Consider the following 13,247-nt stretch of genomic DNA (forward strand, 5'->3'; position numbering starts at 1 on the left):
GACTGCCATCTGCAATTGGCCCCCGACTGTGATTTCACACTGGCTGGCCAATTAATGGCCAGCCAGCATGAAGCATGTGTTGAAAAGCTCAGACCTGAAAATGTTCCAATAAAGTTTTAAAAAGCAGAAAAAACATGTCCAAGCATCAATCGGGCACCTGAAAATATAGATGATAAAAATGTTGCCCCCAGATTTTTATTTCTATTTTATTTCATAACAGAAACCTCATCTCACCCTTGGGTGAGGTTTCATGAAAAATGTAAAGGTCACCTGGCCGGCCCGCCTATCCACCAACAGTAAGGTTGGACAGGCAATGAAACTTCGCAGGCAATTGTGCCATTAATGGGCTTAATTGCTCTCTTAATTGTCGGCAGTTGCGCTTCCGACTTTTGCACGCGCCCGCCAAGCACAATATCACAAAAGTGCACAATGATGTCAGGACGCTCACCCGTCATCATCCTGCATGATTTCACACCCGATCGGGCTCGGCACTGCCCACCCTATCAATGTAAAATTCAGCCCCTGGACTACTATGTGCAGTTTTTGTCACTTTGCTTAAGGAGAGACATGCTTGCATTGGAAGCAATTCAGAGAAGGTTAACTAGGCAGATTCCTGGGAATGAGGAAAGGTTGAGCAAGTTGCGCCTATACACATTGGAGTTTAAAAGAATGAGAAATGATCTTACAGAAATATATTAATATTCTGAGGGGGGCTTAACAGGGTAGGTGCTGAGAGCATGTTTCCTCTCGTAAGGGAATCTACAACTAGAGGACCCAGTTTAAAAATAAGGGGTCTCCCTTTAAGACAGAGATAAAAATGAGTTTCCTCACTGAGCGGATTGTTAATGGTTGGAATTCTCTTCCCTGGACAGCAGTGGAGGGGACGTCATTGAATATTTTCGAGGGCGAGTTAGACAGATTGTTGACTGACAAGAGAGTCGAGGTTATGGGGGGCAGGCAGGAAAATGGAATTGAGGCAACAATCAAATCAGCCATGCTCTTATTGAATGGCAGAGCTGACTTGAGGGGCCGAATAGCCTACTCTTGCTCCTATTTCTTATGTTGCTATGGTCACAGACAGTAAGGGGTGAAATTGATACACTCCATCAGCGCAAAATGGAATCATAGCCAATCAGCAGCCCAATTTTTACCACCAATTTTTATTTTCCATTGAGTTTGAAAATATTGTCAAGATTTTTAATTTCAAACCAGGCAAAAGCAAAAGTGAGAATCGGAAATGATTCTGTGAGCATCAGTGAATTGATTAGACATAGTGAAGAATTGGCTGTGATTCGCTATGAGCCCAGTTCATACTACTAGGTGTGTACCAATTTGACCCCCTGTGAGTTAAATTGTCCTGCAAGATCTTAGCTCTCATTTGAACTCACTAGGCTGGATTTCCAACTTCAGTCAGGCTTTTGGAAACCAGAACCGTGCACAGGCAGGTACAAGCAGAATTGCAAGAAGAATGGCAGTAGAAAGAATCCCTGAGCTACAGGTCAAGATCTAGAGAGAGAGATTATCCTGTTTAGGTTAATCTGGATAACCCATTGAATTGGAAATAATGTTGTATGCTCTTTATTTTGTATGGCTACACAAATACAAGTTGTAAAAATTGAACTAAACAACTCTCATACCTAGTATTCTACATTTCACCTTGCTGTGGTATAAAAAACTTGCAATTCAAATCAAACTTAACTTTGGAGAGATGAAGCAAATACATGTGCAAAAGACATGAATAATTCAGTCTATACATCAGAATTCTTTTGGATGCTTTTGTTACATCCATGGGATACAGTATTTTAAAGAGCAGCAAGAATTGACTCTCATAAGAATGAGACTTTCAGACTTCTAGAGAAGGTGACTTTTTAAAAATTTGTTCATTGGACCTGGGCGTCACTGAGAAGAGCAGCATTTATTGCCCATCCCTAATTATGGTGGTTAGCTGCTGCTTTCAATTGCACCAGTCCGTGTGGTGTAGGTACATTCTATTAGGTTGGGAGTTCCAGGACTTAGATTCAGCAATGATGAATGAGTGATGATATAGTCCTAAGTCAGGCTGGGGTGTTACTTGAAGGGGAATTTGGAGGTGGTGGTGTTCCCATGCCTCTGCTACCCCTGCTGTGAATTTGGAAGGTGCTGCTGAAGAAGCTTGGCATGTTGCTTCTGTGCATTTAGTAGATGCTATACACTGCAGCAATCATGCATTGTGTATAACTTGGCGAATGGGGTATTAATCAAGCAGGCTGTTTTGTCGTTGAGCTTATCGAGTGTTGTTGGAGCTATACTCATCCAGACAAATGAAGTATAGAGCAACAAAGTCTTGAGTGTGTCTTGTAAATGGTGAAATGTCTTTGGGGAGTCAGGAGGTGAGTTAAAATATGTGGCTGATCCAGCTTAGTTTATGGCCAGGAGCGACTCTCCCACCCATCATCCACACCCCTCCCCACACCACCAACCCCAGGATGTTGTTGGTAGAGGATTCAGTGATGATAATGCTATTGAATGTCAAGGGTAGGTGGTTAGACTCTTTCTTCTTGGAGATGGTCATTGACTGGCACGTGTGTGGCTTGAATGTCAGTTGCCACTTATCGGCCCAGCCTAAATGTTGTCCAGGCTTTGCTGAATGCAGGCACAAATGGGACTAAACATTGTGCAATCATCAGCGAATATTACAACTTCTGACCCTAATGATGGAGGAAGGTTAATAATGCAACTGAACCTGAAAGGTTATTTACAGTAAACTCTTATTTGTAATATCCATTAGAGGCAACTGGTAAATGGACCACTGTGTGCCTGCATCTTCCCTCTGGGTGCTTACTGGCTTAATCATTGATATGGTTGTTTTGTGTGATTTGGGACTGGCAGGAGTAACTACCATTAGCTCCGAATGACAACACTATGTTAAACAATTTGCACTGGACTTATTTTGTACTTAAACGTCCACGATCTTTTGCACAGGTTTTGCTGATTTCAGGTGAAGTGTACTGAAAAATCCAGCAAAACCTAACGGAAACTCGTGTTGCGGGTTCCTTCTACCAGTGTCATGAGCCAATTATGCAGATGATGCCAAGCTGGTGAAAACTCAGACTTATTTCTTTCCTGGTGGAATTGCCTTGTACCTGCTGGTCAGTGTACTGGCTCCCACACCTTCCCCATTTCTGTGGGACCTCACAACATTAGCATCCACTTAGCAAGAAAATAGATTCTAATTAATAGCAGATCAGGCAATGAATTGTGCAGTAAAATTAGTGTGCACGCATACTTATTGACACAAAAAAGGTTCTGATGCTATCTCAATAGAAGCATAAACCACAAAATATAAAACCACCAAAGATGCATGCTATAAAATAACACATCAGATGGTTTGTATAGACTGAATAATATAGCAGCCTATTAAGTAATACTGAAAATACAAAATTTTATAACTTGAATGAAAGTTAAGTGAACTTGCATGCATCATACACGAAACAGGGATCAATTACATACCCATTGCAATGTGCCATATTTGAGTGTGGCACTGAGAGTGCCGCACTGCTGCAGGTACCAGTTTTTCGATGAGATGTTAAATCCTCTCTGAGAGGCATAATAGATCCCATGGCACTATTCAAAGAAGAGCAGGGGTCCTAACCATTGTTCATCCCTCAACCAACAACTCCAAAACAGATTTTCTTGACATTTATCAAGTCCCAGACAAAAGTGTAGCATCCTCATCTGAGAATTGCTTAACACTGATGATACTAAAGAACACTTTCAGCGTCAAATGGACTGACTCTCTCAAGCCTGTAAAGAGTTTGGTTTCACCATCAGTATCAGGAAGACAAATGTCATGATCCAGGATTTTGCCATATAGCCATCCATCAGCACTAACAGTATGACGCTGGAGGTTATTATTAGCTTCACATATCTAGGCTTCCACAATCACCAGCAATCTGTTAGTTGTTGCTGAAACCAACACATTCATTGCAAAAGCTGCATTTGTTAAATCCATACTGCGTAAGAGTGTGTGGAATAACTGTACCTGGTCAAGAAAATCCAACTGCAAGTCTACCTTAGCTGGCATAGTGATATTGTCACTGGACTAGCATTTCAGAAACCCAAGGTAATGTTCTGGGTTCAAATCCCACCATAGCATGTGGTGAAATTTGAATTCAATAAAAATCTGGAAGTAAAAGTCTGATGATGACCACAAAACCATTGTGATTGTCGTAAAAACCCATCTGGTTCACTAATGCCCTTTAGGGAAGGAAATCTGCCATCCTTACCTGGACTGGCCTACATGTGACTCCAAACCCACAGCAATGTGGTTGGCTCTTCAATGCCCCCTGAACAAGGGTAATTAGGGATGGATAATAAATGCTAGCTTAGCCAGCAACGCCCACATCCCATGAATGAATAAAAAAAACCTCTACAATAGTGACCGTATGCTTGGCAGGAGAAAAGACTGAACAGTTTCCAGTGTTGTTATCTTAGACGTTTCCTTGGCATCTCTTGGTAGAACAAGGTCATCAACTCGGAGGTCCTGGAGCATGCCAATTCCAACAGCATGCACTACTTTCTAAGTCAATGACATCTGTGCTTGCTTGGCCACATTCATCGGATGGTTGACGGCTGTACGGTGGGCTGGCCACTGGGTCACAATGGCTGGACATCCATACCTCCACTACAAGGTCACTTGCAAGCGACATACGTGGATGGTAGATATTACCACAGACAACTGGGATTCAGTTATTGATAGCTTTGACCTGGCTGTTTGGAGATGCATTGAAAGAGGCAAGGTGAAACAGAAATCTGAGCTGGCTGAGAGAAGAACCTAGAGAAAACAGAGGTTAGTGCACCTTCTCAGTCCACTGTCTTCCTCGACAGCAAATGCAGCAGAGAGTGTCATGCCAGAGTGGGGCACCTGAGGCAAACCAAGTGATGTTTAAGCACAAACCATCGTCTCATGAGATGGAAGGCTGCTAATGACTGTTCAATGCTAATTAAATGTTAGGATAAAAACAAAAAAACTGCGGATGCTGGAAATCCAAAACAAAAACAGAATTACCTGGAAAAACTAAGCAGGTCTGGCAGCATCGGCGGAGAAGAAAAGAGTTGACGTTTCGAGTCCTCATGACCCTTCGACAGAACTTGAGTTCGAGTCCAAGAAAGAGTTGAAATATAAGCTGGTTTAAAGTGTGTGTGTGGGGGGGCGGAGAGATAGAGAGACAGAGAGGTGGGGGGGGGTGGGGGTGGTTGTAGGGACAAACAAGCAGTGATAGAAGCAGATCATCAAAAGATGTCAACGACAATAGTACAATAGAACACATAGGTGTTAAAGTTAAAGTTGGTGATATTATCTAAACGAATGTGCTAATTAAGAATGGATGATAGGGCACTCAAGGTATAGCTCTAGTGGGTTTTTTTTTATTTTTTTATTTTTTTTTATTTTTTTATTTTTTTTTTGTTAGGATATCTTGGTGAGTGTTTTATGGATTCCACACTCATAGCAGCTTGAGGGGAATTTTAAAAAACTGCGGGTTTAAGATCAGTCAGTGTAGAATCAGAAACTCAAAAAGCAACAATAAGAGTCTGGAGTCCATGGGTGATGTGTTAGATTTGAGAGAAGATCAGTAAAACTTGAAGTCACAAGAAAACAGCTCAAATTTTCCAAGTTTAGGAAGTATCCAAGTATACAGTAGCAAGACACCTCATCATTGATGCATACAGAGAAACCTCACCTCACAGTGTCAAAGTCTACAAAATAAAATTAGGACAGGGTCAGACTCATCGCAAAAGGACAGCCACTCTGGCGTCAGTAAAAGTACCACCTAGTATGGGGCTGACTGTACACTCACTCAAAATCTATACACACCCATTGGGTTGGGGTCACCCTTGATTAGTGTCAAAATCAGAAAGCCAGCTCTACCCATACTGCACAAACAGGAATCACGCAGGCACACATACACCATGATGTGATACACTCTTGTACACTACTGGCGCTGTTGTACTATCCACCATCTTTCAGTTTACAATAAAGTGTGTTGCATTGCAATGATGAAGTTGGAATAATGCCAAACTCACCGGGCCCTGTTTAGTATATGTGACTGTGGTCCAAAGTACTGATTTTGAAAGGACAGATGGTAAAGCATGACCACTCTTGAAAAACTAAAATTAAGGCCAACCTCATCTCACCAGAAGCATTATTTTTATTGTAGAAATAATTGTTTGTTCCAAATATACAATATCTGGAACTGAAACAAAAAGTGGAACCGATAACATAGGCATATTCCCTCAGGCACTGGAGACTGTATCATGTACTGAGACCCAAAATCCACCAGCTTTGTACAGCATGTTCTGGTGTGACAACACAAAAAGTCTGCACTTTTGACTCCTTAAGACCCCAGTTTGCATGTAGATTACAGGCAAGCCCCATAATGCATCAAGAATGTTATGATATATGTGCAGGAACCTTTAAGGGACTGTGGCTTAAATGACTGTCAAATCATTACACATCTCGACAAGATATGATGTATTCATCCCATGAGTTATATTCAGTTTCAAGCAGCACTAATAGTAGAATATTTGTATAATAGTCTCCCAGTTCATTCTATCTGTATATAGTATTATCTTCAAATAAAGAACCCATGTTATTGTTTCACCAATCCTCGTGTGTGATTGGTACATTTACGTTGAAGAAGGTAACAAATAATGCCTCAGTAACGTTCCAGATCCAATTTCAATGGGGTACTTCAAAGCAGGAGCTCAATAAAATTGATGGCTTGCACCACTTGGTGGCTCTATCCTCCATGCAGGGTCATTGGAGTTACTGGGTCTCCTGCTCCATGGCCTCCAAAGCTCAACCAGTTCATCTGACATTTTTGTGGAAGCTTTTGTTTTATTTCTAAAAATTGCCACACATTTTAGGGGAGTCAACAGCTGCTGTTGTCTCAACATGCCAACAAAACCATGGCATTCTTCCAATGTGCAGGTGTTAGAATTGTCTTTGAAGCATTTTAAAATAGCTTACTTTGCACTCAAGTGCCAGATCAGCTTGAAGTCCCAGAGGTATGGCATTGCCTGAGGTGAAGTGTTAGTATGTTGTGGGATATGGTAGCACAGCAATTATTTTACTAGACTAGTAATTCAGAGGTCTGGAGTAATGATCAGAGACGTGAGTTAAAATCCAATTACAGCAGTTGGGAAATTTAAATTCAGGTCAATAAATCAGGGACAAAAAGCTAGTAGCAATAATGATGCCCATGAAGATGTTGCGTGGTTGTAAAAACCCTTGTGGTTCACTAATGTTCTTTAGGGAAAGAAATTTGCTGTCTTTAGCTAGGCTGGCCTATTTGTAATTCCATGTACCCATTGGCCCAGTTTTTCGTCCCTGGGTTTGGTTCGCCAAGTCGGGAGATTTCCTAGTTCGGCAAACCTGTCCTTTAAAAATGTCTACCCACAGGTCAGGTTTTTGGTTGCGGGGGTGCATGCTAAAACAGGAGTCGGGGTGGGTGACCCCAGGATGAATGCGGAGGATGGGGAGGCGGGCTGGGTGCAAGGCCAGCCTCTGTGTTCCAGCCCTATGTTAAAATAGATTAAAAAAATATTTTAAAAATCCCTCCAGCCTTCAACCCTCATGCCCCCCACCCCGACACACTCCCTATGCCCCATCCATGTTAACTCATGCCCCAAACCCCATGGCCCCTTTATCCCCTATGCCAACATAGTGTCCATATATGCCAGCTCATGCATCTTTGCCCTTATCCCCTCCATGCCAACTCACCTGTTATCCTTAGACAATTCCCTGACAGCTTTGAAACTTCCTGGATAGCTTTGACAGGTTTGACAGCTGGACCGCTCTTAACAGTTCCTTGACAGCTGGACAGTTCTTTGACAGCTGGATAGCTCCTTGACAGCTTGACAGTTCCAATGAGTTTGTGCTTGCAAAGTGCATAATTATATTCACTTTTAACAATTCCAAAGGATGTCTTACCTCTCCCAAATATGTCCCAGGACCTTATCCAAAGGGGTACCCGATCTTGCCAAAGGGATACCCCGGCTAACTAAATGCATCCACCAACTTCAGACCTCCTCTTACCTGTTCTGAATTCCACACTCTTGTTTTCCCAAAATCCCACTTCAGTGAAGGCAGCTGGTGATTTAAATATCCAGCTGCCTACGTGAATCACACAAGCGCAAACCTCGGCCCGACTCCAATCCTGCCCCTGCGAAGATGGGAAATGCCATTTTGGCCATTTCCAGGATTTTTACTGCAACAGAGAGCCTCTATGTTGTTGCAAAAATGTGGGCCATAGTTATGTGTTAAACACTTTTAACTGCTCTCTGGAATGGTCTAGCAAACTACTCAGTGTAATGGAGAAGGTGGTTGACTACCATTTTCTCAAGGGCAACGGGGATGGACAATAAATGCTGGCACTGACAGACATGCTTGCATCTCATGAATTATAGGAAAAAACACAATGAACAGCCCTGCATGACTATACATTGTTCAAATGCCAGTTCAGAACTGGCTATATTGCTTATGAAGCTGAATGACGTAGGCAGAAGCAGTCCAATTTGATTTGCACATTTGTCTCCAGTTTTATTGACATGTTGGCACAAGCTTTTGGCAGGTGCAGTATTCACTAAAGTGACAACTCATTCTCTATTTTTGCATCGTTCTTTCAGGGAATTTTTACTGGGCGTATCAAATTGAGTAAGTTGCATACTTATTTTAACAAAGTAGCTGATATTTAAAAGTAAGTTAAAACATACTTAATTTGAAGAAAAAAGTATTAATCTACCTTGTATTTCTAACAGATGTGGCTTTTGAACGGGCTGTGTATGCTTTTGTTCAAATGACATACGGTCATATTTAATGCCCTGATGCCTGTTTCTACACATAATTCATGTCTTGACACGAGCCAGAGGTATGTGTAAGTAACAGGGTAGGGAGGGAAATCAACTTAATTCTGACTGAAGCTTCGAATTTAAGTTTGATTTCCGGGTGTAGAGTGGTTGAATTGTGAAAGCAAGACACTGCTCAACGTGAACTGTGCCCTGATGTAGCAAATAGAGCCCAACACAATGCATAATATGAGAGTGGGAGCACTTGCCTGCATGTCATAGGCATTGCACCACCAAGGTGAGGCTTTGCTCCATCCTGTGTACAGTGGCAGACATAGTGTGCAAGCCTTGGTTAGACTAGCATGCACTTTGTGGCCTGTCCTGTCTGATTTTCTATGCCCGGTGACTCTTTCCATGTAAGTGCAAGTGCCTGAGACATCATACCTTTGGAGGGGGCAAGGACATAGTGGTATTGTCACTAGAATACTAATTAGAGACACAGGGTAACACTCCAGGGACCAGGGTTCGAATCTTACCATCGTAGATGGTGGAATTTGAATTCAATAAAATATCTGGAATTAAGCCTCTAATGATGACCACAAAACCACATTGATTGTTGTAAAAACCCATCTAGTTCACTAATGTCCTTTAGGGAAAGAAATTTGGCCATCCTTCCCTGGTCTGGCCTTCATGTGACTCCAGACCCGCAGAAATGTGGTTGACTCTTAAAATGCCCTCTGAACTGGCCTAAGAAGCCATTCAGTTGTATCAAGCTGCTAAAAACAAATCAATAAGGAATGAAACCAGATGGACCACCCAGCATCAACCGAGGCAGTGGAAACCACAACGGCAAAGTCAGCCCTGTCAACCCTGCAAAGTCCTCCATGCAAACATCTGGGGGCTTGTGCCAAAATTGGGAGAGCTGTCTTGCAGATGGCTCAAGCAACAGCCTGAAATAGCCATGCTCACGGAATCACACCTTACAGAGAGTGTCCTAGACATCAGCAACACCGTTCCAGGGTATGTCCTGTCCCACCAACAGCACAGACCCGCCATAGGTGGTAGCACAGTGGTATACAGCCGGGAGGGAGTTGCCCTGGGAGTCCTGAACATCGACTATGGCCTCCATGAAGTCTCATGACATCGGTTCAAACACTGGCAAGGAAACCTCCTGCTGATTACCACATACTGACCCCGTCCCCCACTCGCTGATGAATCAGTACTCCTCCATGTTGATCACCACCAGGAGGCAAGGGTGCAGAATGTTCTCTGGGTGGGGCACTTCAATGTCTATCACCAAGAGCAGCTTGGTAGCACCACTACTGACTGAGCTGGCTGAGTCCTAAAGGACATAGCTGCTAGACTAAGTCAGTAGCAGGTGGTGAGGGGAACCAACGAGAGGGAAAAACATTCTTGACCTCATCCTCACCAACCTGCCTGTTGCAGATGTATTTGTTCATGACAGCGTTGGTAGGAATGACCACAGCACAGTTCTTGTGGAGACGAACTCCTGTCTTCATACTGAGGATACTCTCCATCATGTTGTGTGGCACTACCACCATGCTAAATGGGATAGATTTCAAACAGATCTAGCAACTCCAGATTGGACACCCATGAGGCGCTGTGGGTCATCAGCAGCAGCAGAATTGTACTCAACCATAATCTGTAACCTTCTGGCCCAGCATATGCCTCCACTCTGCCATTACTGCCAAGCCAGAGGAACCCTGGTTCAATGAAGAGTGCAGGAGGACATGCCAGGAGCAGCACCAGGCATACCTAAAAATGAGGTGTTAACCTGGTGAAGCTACAACACCGGACTACTTGCCTGCCAAATAGCATAAGCAAAAAGTGGTAGACAGAGCTAAGTGATTCCACAACCAAAGGATCAGATCTAAGCTCTTCAGTCCTCCCACATCAAGTCGTCAATGGTGGTGGATAATTAATTGACTCTCTAAAGGAGTATACTCCATAAATATTCCCACCCTCAATGATGGGGGAGCCCAGCACATCAGTGCAAAAGATGAGTCTGAAGCACTTGCAACAATCTTCAGCCAGAAGTGCCGAGTGGATGATCCAACTCGGCCTTCTCCGGAGGTCCCCAGCATTACAGATGCCAATCTTCAGCCAAATCGGTTCACTCCACGTGGTATCAAGAAATGCCTAAGGCGCTGGATACTGCAAAGGCTATGGGCCCTGACGATATTCCGAAAATAGTGCTCCAGACTTGTGCTCCAGAACTCGCCATGCCCCTAGCCAAGCTGTTCCAGTACAGCTGCAACATTGGCATCTACCCAATAATATGGAAAATTGCCCAGGTATGTCCTGTACATAAAAAGCAGGACAAATCCACCCCAGCAATTACCGCCCCACCAGCCTACTCTCCATCATCAGTAAAGTGATGGAAGGGGTCATCAACAAGTGGTATCAAGCAGCACTTGCTTAGCAATAACCTGCTCACTGACACTCAGTTTGGGTTCCAGCAGGGTCACGCAGATCCTGACCTCTTCTCAGCCTTGATTCAAACATGGACAAAAGAGCTGAACTCCAGAGGTGAGGTGAGAGTGACTGCCCTTGACATCAAGACAGTATTTGACCGAGTGTGGCATCAAGGGGAAAACTCTACACTGGTTAGAGTCATACCTAGCACAAAGGAAGATGGTTGTTGTTTTTGGAGGTTCAGTCATCTCAGCTCCAGGACACCATTGCAGGGGTTCCTCAGGGTAGTGTCCTCGGCCAACCATCTTCAGCTGCTTCACCAATGACCTTCCTTCCAACATAAGATCAGAAGTGGGATGTTCGCTGATGAATGCATAGTGTTAGCACTGTTGGTGACTCCCCTGATACTGAAGCAGTCCATGTTCAAAGGCAGCAAGACCTGGACAATATCCAGGCTTGGGCTGACAAGTGGCAAGTAACATTCACACTGCACAAGTGCCAGTCAATGACTATCTCCAACAAGAGAGAATCTAACTATCGTCCCTGACATTGAATGGCATTACCATCGCTGAATCCCACACTGTCAACATCCTGAGGGTTACCATTGACCAGAAACTGAGCTGGACTAGCCATATAAATACTATGGCTACAAGCAGGTCAAGGGCTAGGAATCCTGCAACAAGTAACTCACCTCCTGACTCCCCAAAGCCTGTCCACCATCTACAAGGCACAGGTCATGAGTGCAACAGTGTACTCTTTGCTTGCCTGGATGAGTGCAGCTTCAACAACACTCAAGAAGCTTGACACTATCCAGGACAAAGCAACCGTTTAATTTGCACCCCTTCCACAAATGGTCACAGCCCCCATCACCATTGCGCAGTAGCAGCAGTATGTACCATCTACAAGATGCACTGTAGGAACTCAGCAAGGCTCCATAGACAGCACTTTCCCAACCCACAACTGCTATCATCTAGAAGGACAAGAGCAGCAGACACATGGGAACACCACCACCTGGAAGTTCCCCTCCAAGCCACTCACCATCCTGACTTGGAAATATATTGCAGCTCCTTCATTGTCACTGGGTTAAAATTCTGGAACTCCCTCCCAAACAGCACTGTGGGTGCACCTACACCACATGGACTGTAGAGGTTCAAGAAGGCTGCTCACCACCACCTTTTCAAGGGCAAATAAATGCTGGCCTAGCCAGCAATGCCCACATCCCATGAATTTAAAAAAAAATGGCACTCAAGCGTGTACACTGCCTCTAGAAATGCTGATTGCAGCAAACATATTTTGCATTGTTGCTCCACAATTTCCCTTTTCATGGATACCCCTGAGGCTCAGTGATTATGTCCAGCAAAGTGGAACTTACAGTGGTGTGTTCCCATCTAACAGGGGCTCTCCAATGATGTCCCTGTCTCCAGCACATGTTCCTGCTCACTTGTGATGTGCATCTCACTATGTGACAACTCAGTTATCTCTACTGCAGTACCGCCGAGGTATATGTATGTACAGGCAGAAGTTCTGCATGAGTCATGTGACGGTGCATCTATAGAGTGCTAATTCAGTTCTGATGACTTCTCAGCCTGCTCCCTTAGCAAGATCAATTAGAGATCCCAGAGATGAATTAGTGCTGGTATGGGGCATAATGCATGTCATGACATTTCAGTTACTGATAACTAATGCTATCACCAAGTTTGTGGGCCACCTTCATCTCTCCATCACTGGTGCCTAATGTATGAACCACCCAGCCAATCTCCAAGACATTCTTTGCCAATGTGGGCAGGGTGGTTATGACTGCAAGTTCACCTCAGGTCCTGTACCTCTCCCTGGAGTTGTGCACTGCCTTGTGTAATGATTGAAAACTGAGATTTCTGAGTGTTAGAAGTGGAATGTCTGTTAAGAGTGGAATAAGAAATTTGTGAAGGAGAATGTGAATGATGGATGCAAGCTGGCAATAAGATGGGAGTGATTGTTGATTGTAC

The 13,247-nt window shown here is 43.8% G+C and overlaps 1 protein-coding gene across 3 annotated transcripts in view; it reads left to right on the forward strand.

The window, feature by feature from the left end:
* The window catches only part of dock8 (dedicator of cytokinesis 8), a 312,431-nt gene that overhangs the window by 82,412 nt on the left and 216,772 nt on the right, over positions 1-13,247 (forward strand). The window contains exon 1 of one of the 3 annotated variants that reach the window (XM_041186618.1): positions 4,752-4,828. The exons of the other annotated variants lie outside the window; for them this stretch is intronic. The gene's annotated coding sequence lies outside the window, so the exon portion shown is untranslated. Of the gene's footprint in view, positions 1-4,751; positions 4,829-13,247 lie in introns of those variants that run through there. 3 annotated transcript variants of the gene reach the window in all.

The sequence above is a fragment of the Carcharodon carcharias genome, chromosome 4 (genome assembly GCF_017639515.1).
Source record: "Carcharodon carcharias isolate sCarCar2 chromosome 4, sCarCar2.pri, whole genome shotgun sequence".
In the NCBI taxonomy this organism is placed as follows: Eukaryota; Metazoa; Chordata; class Chondrichthyes; order Lamniformes; family Lamnidae; genus Carcharodon; species Carcharodon carcharias.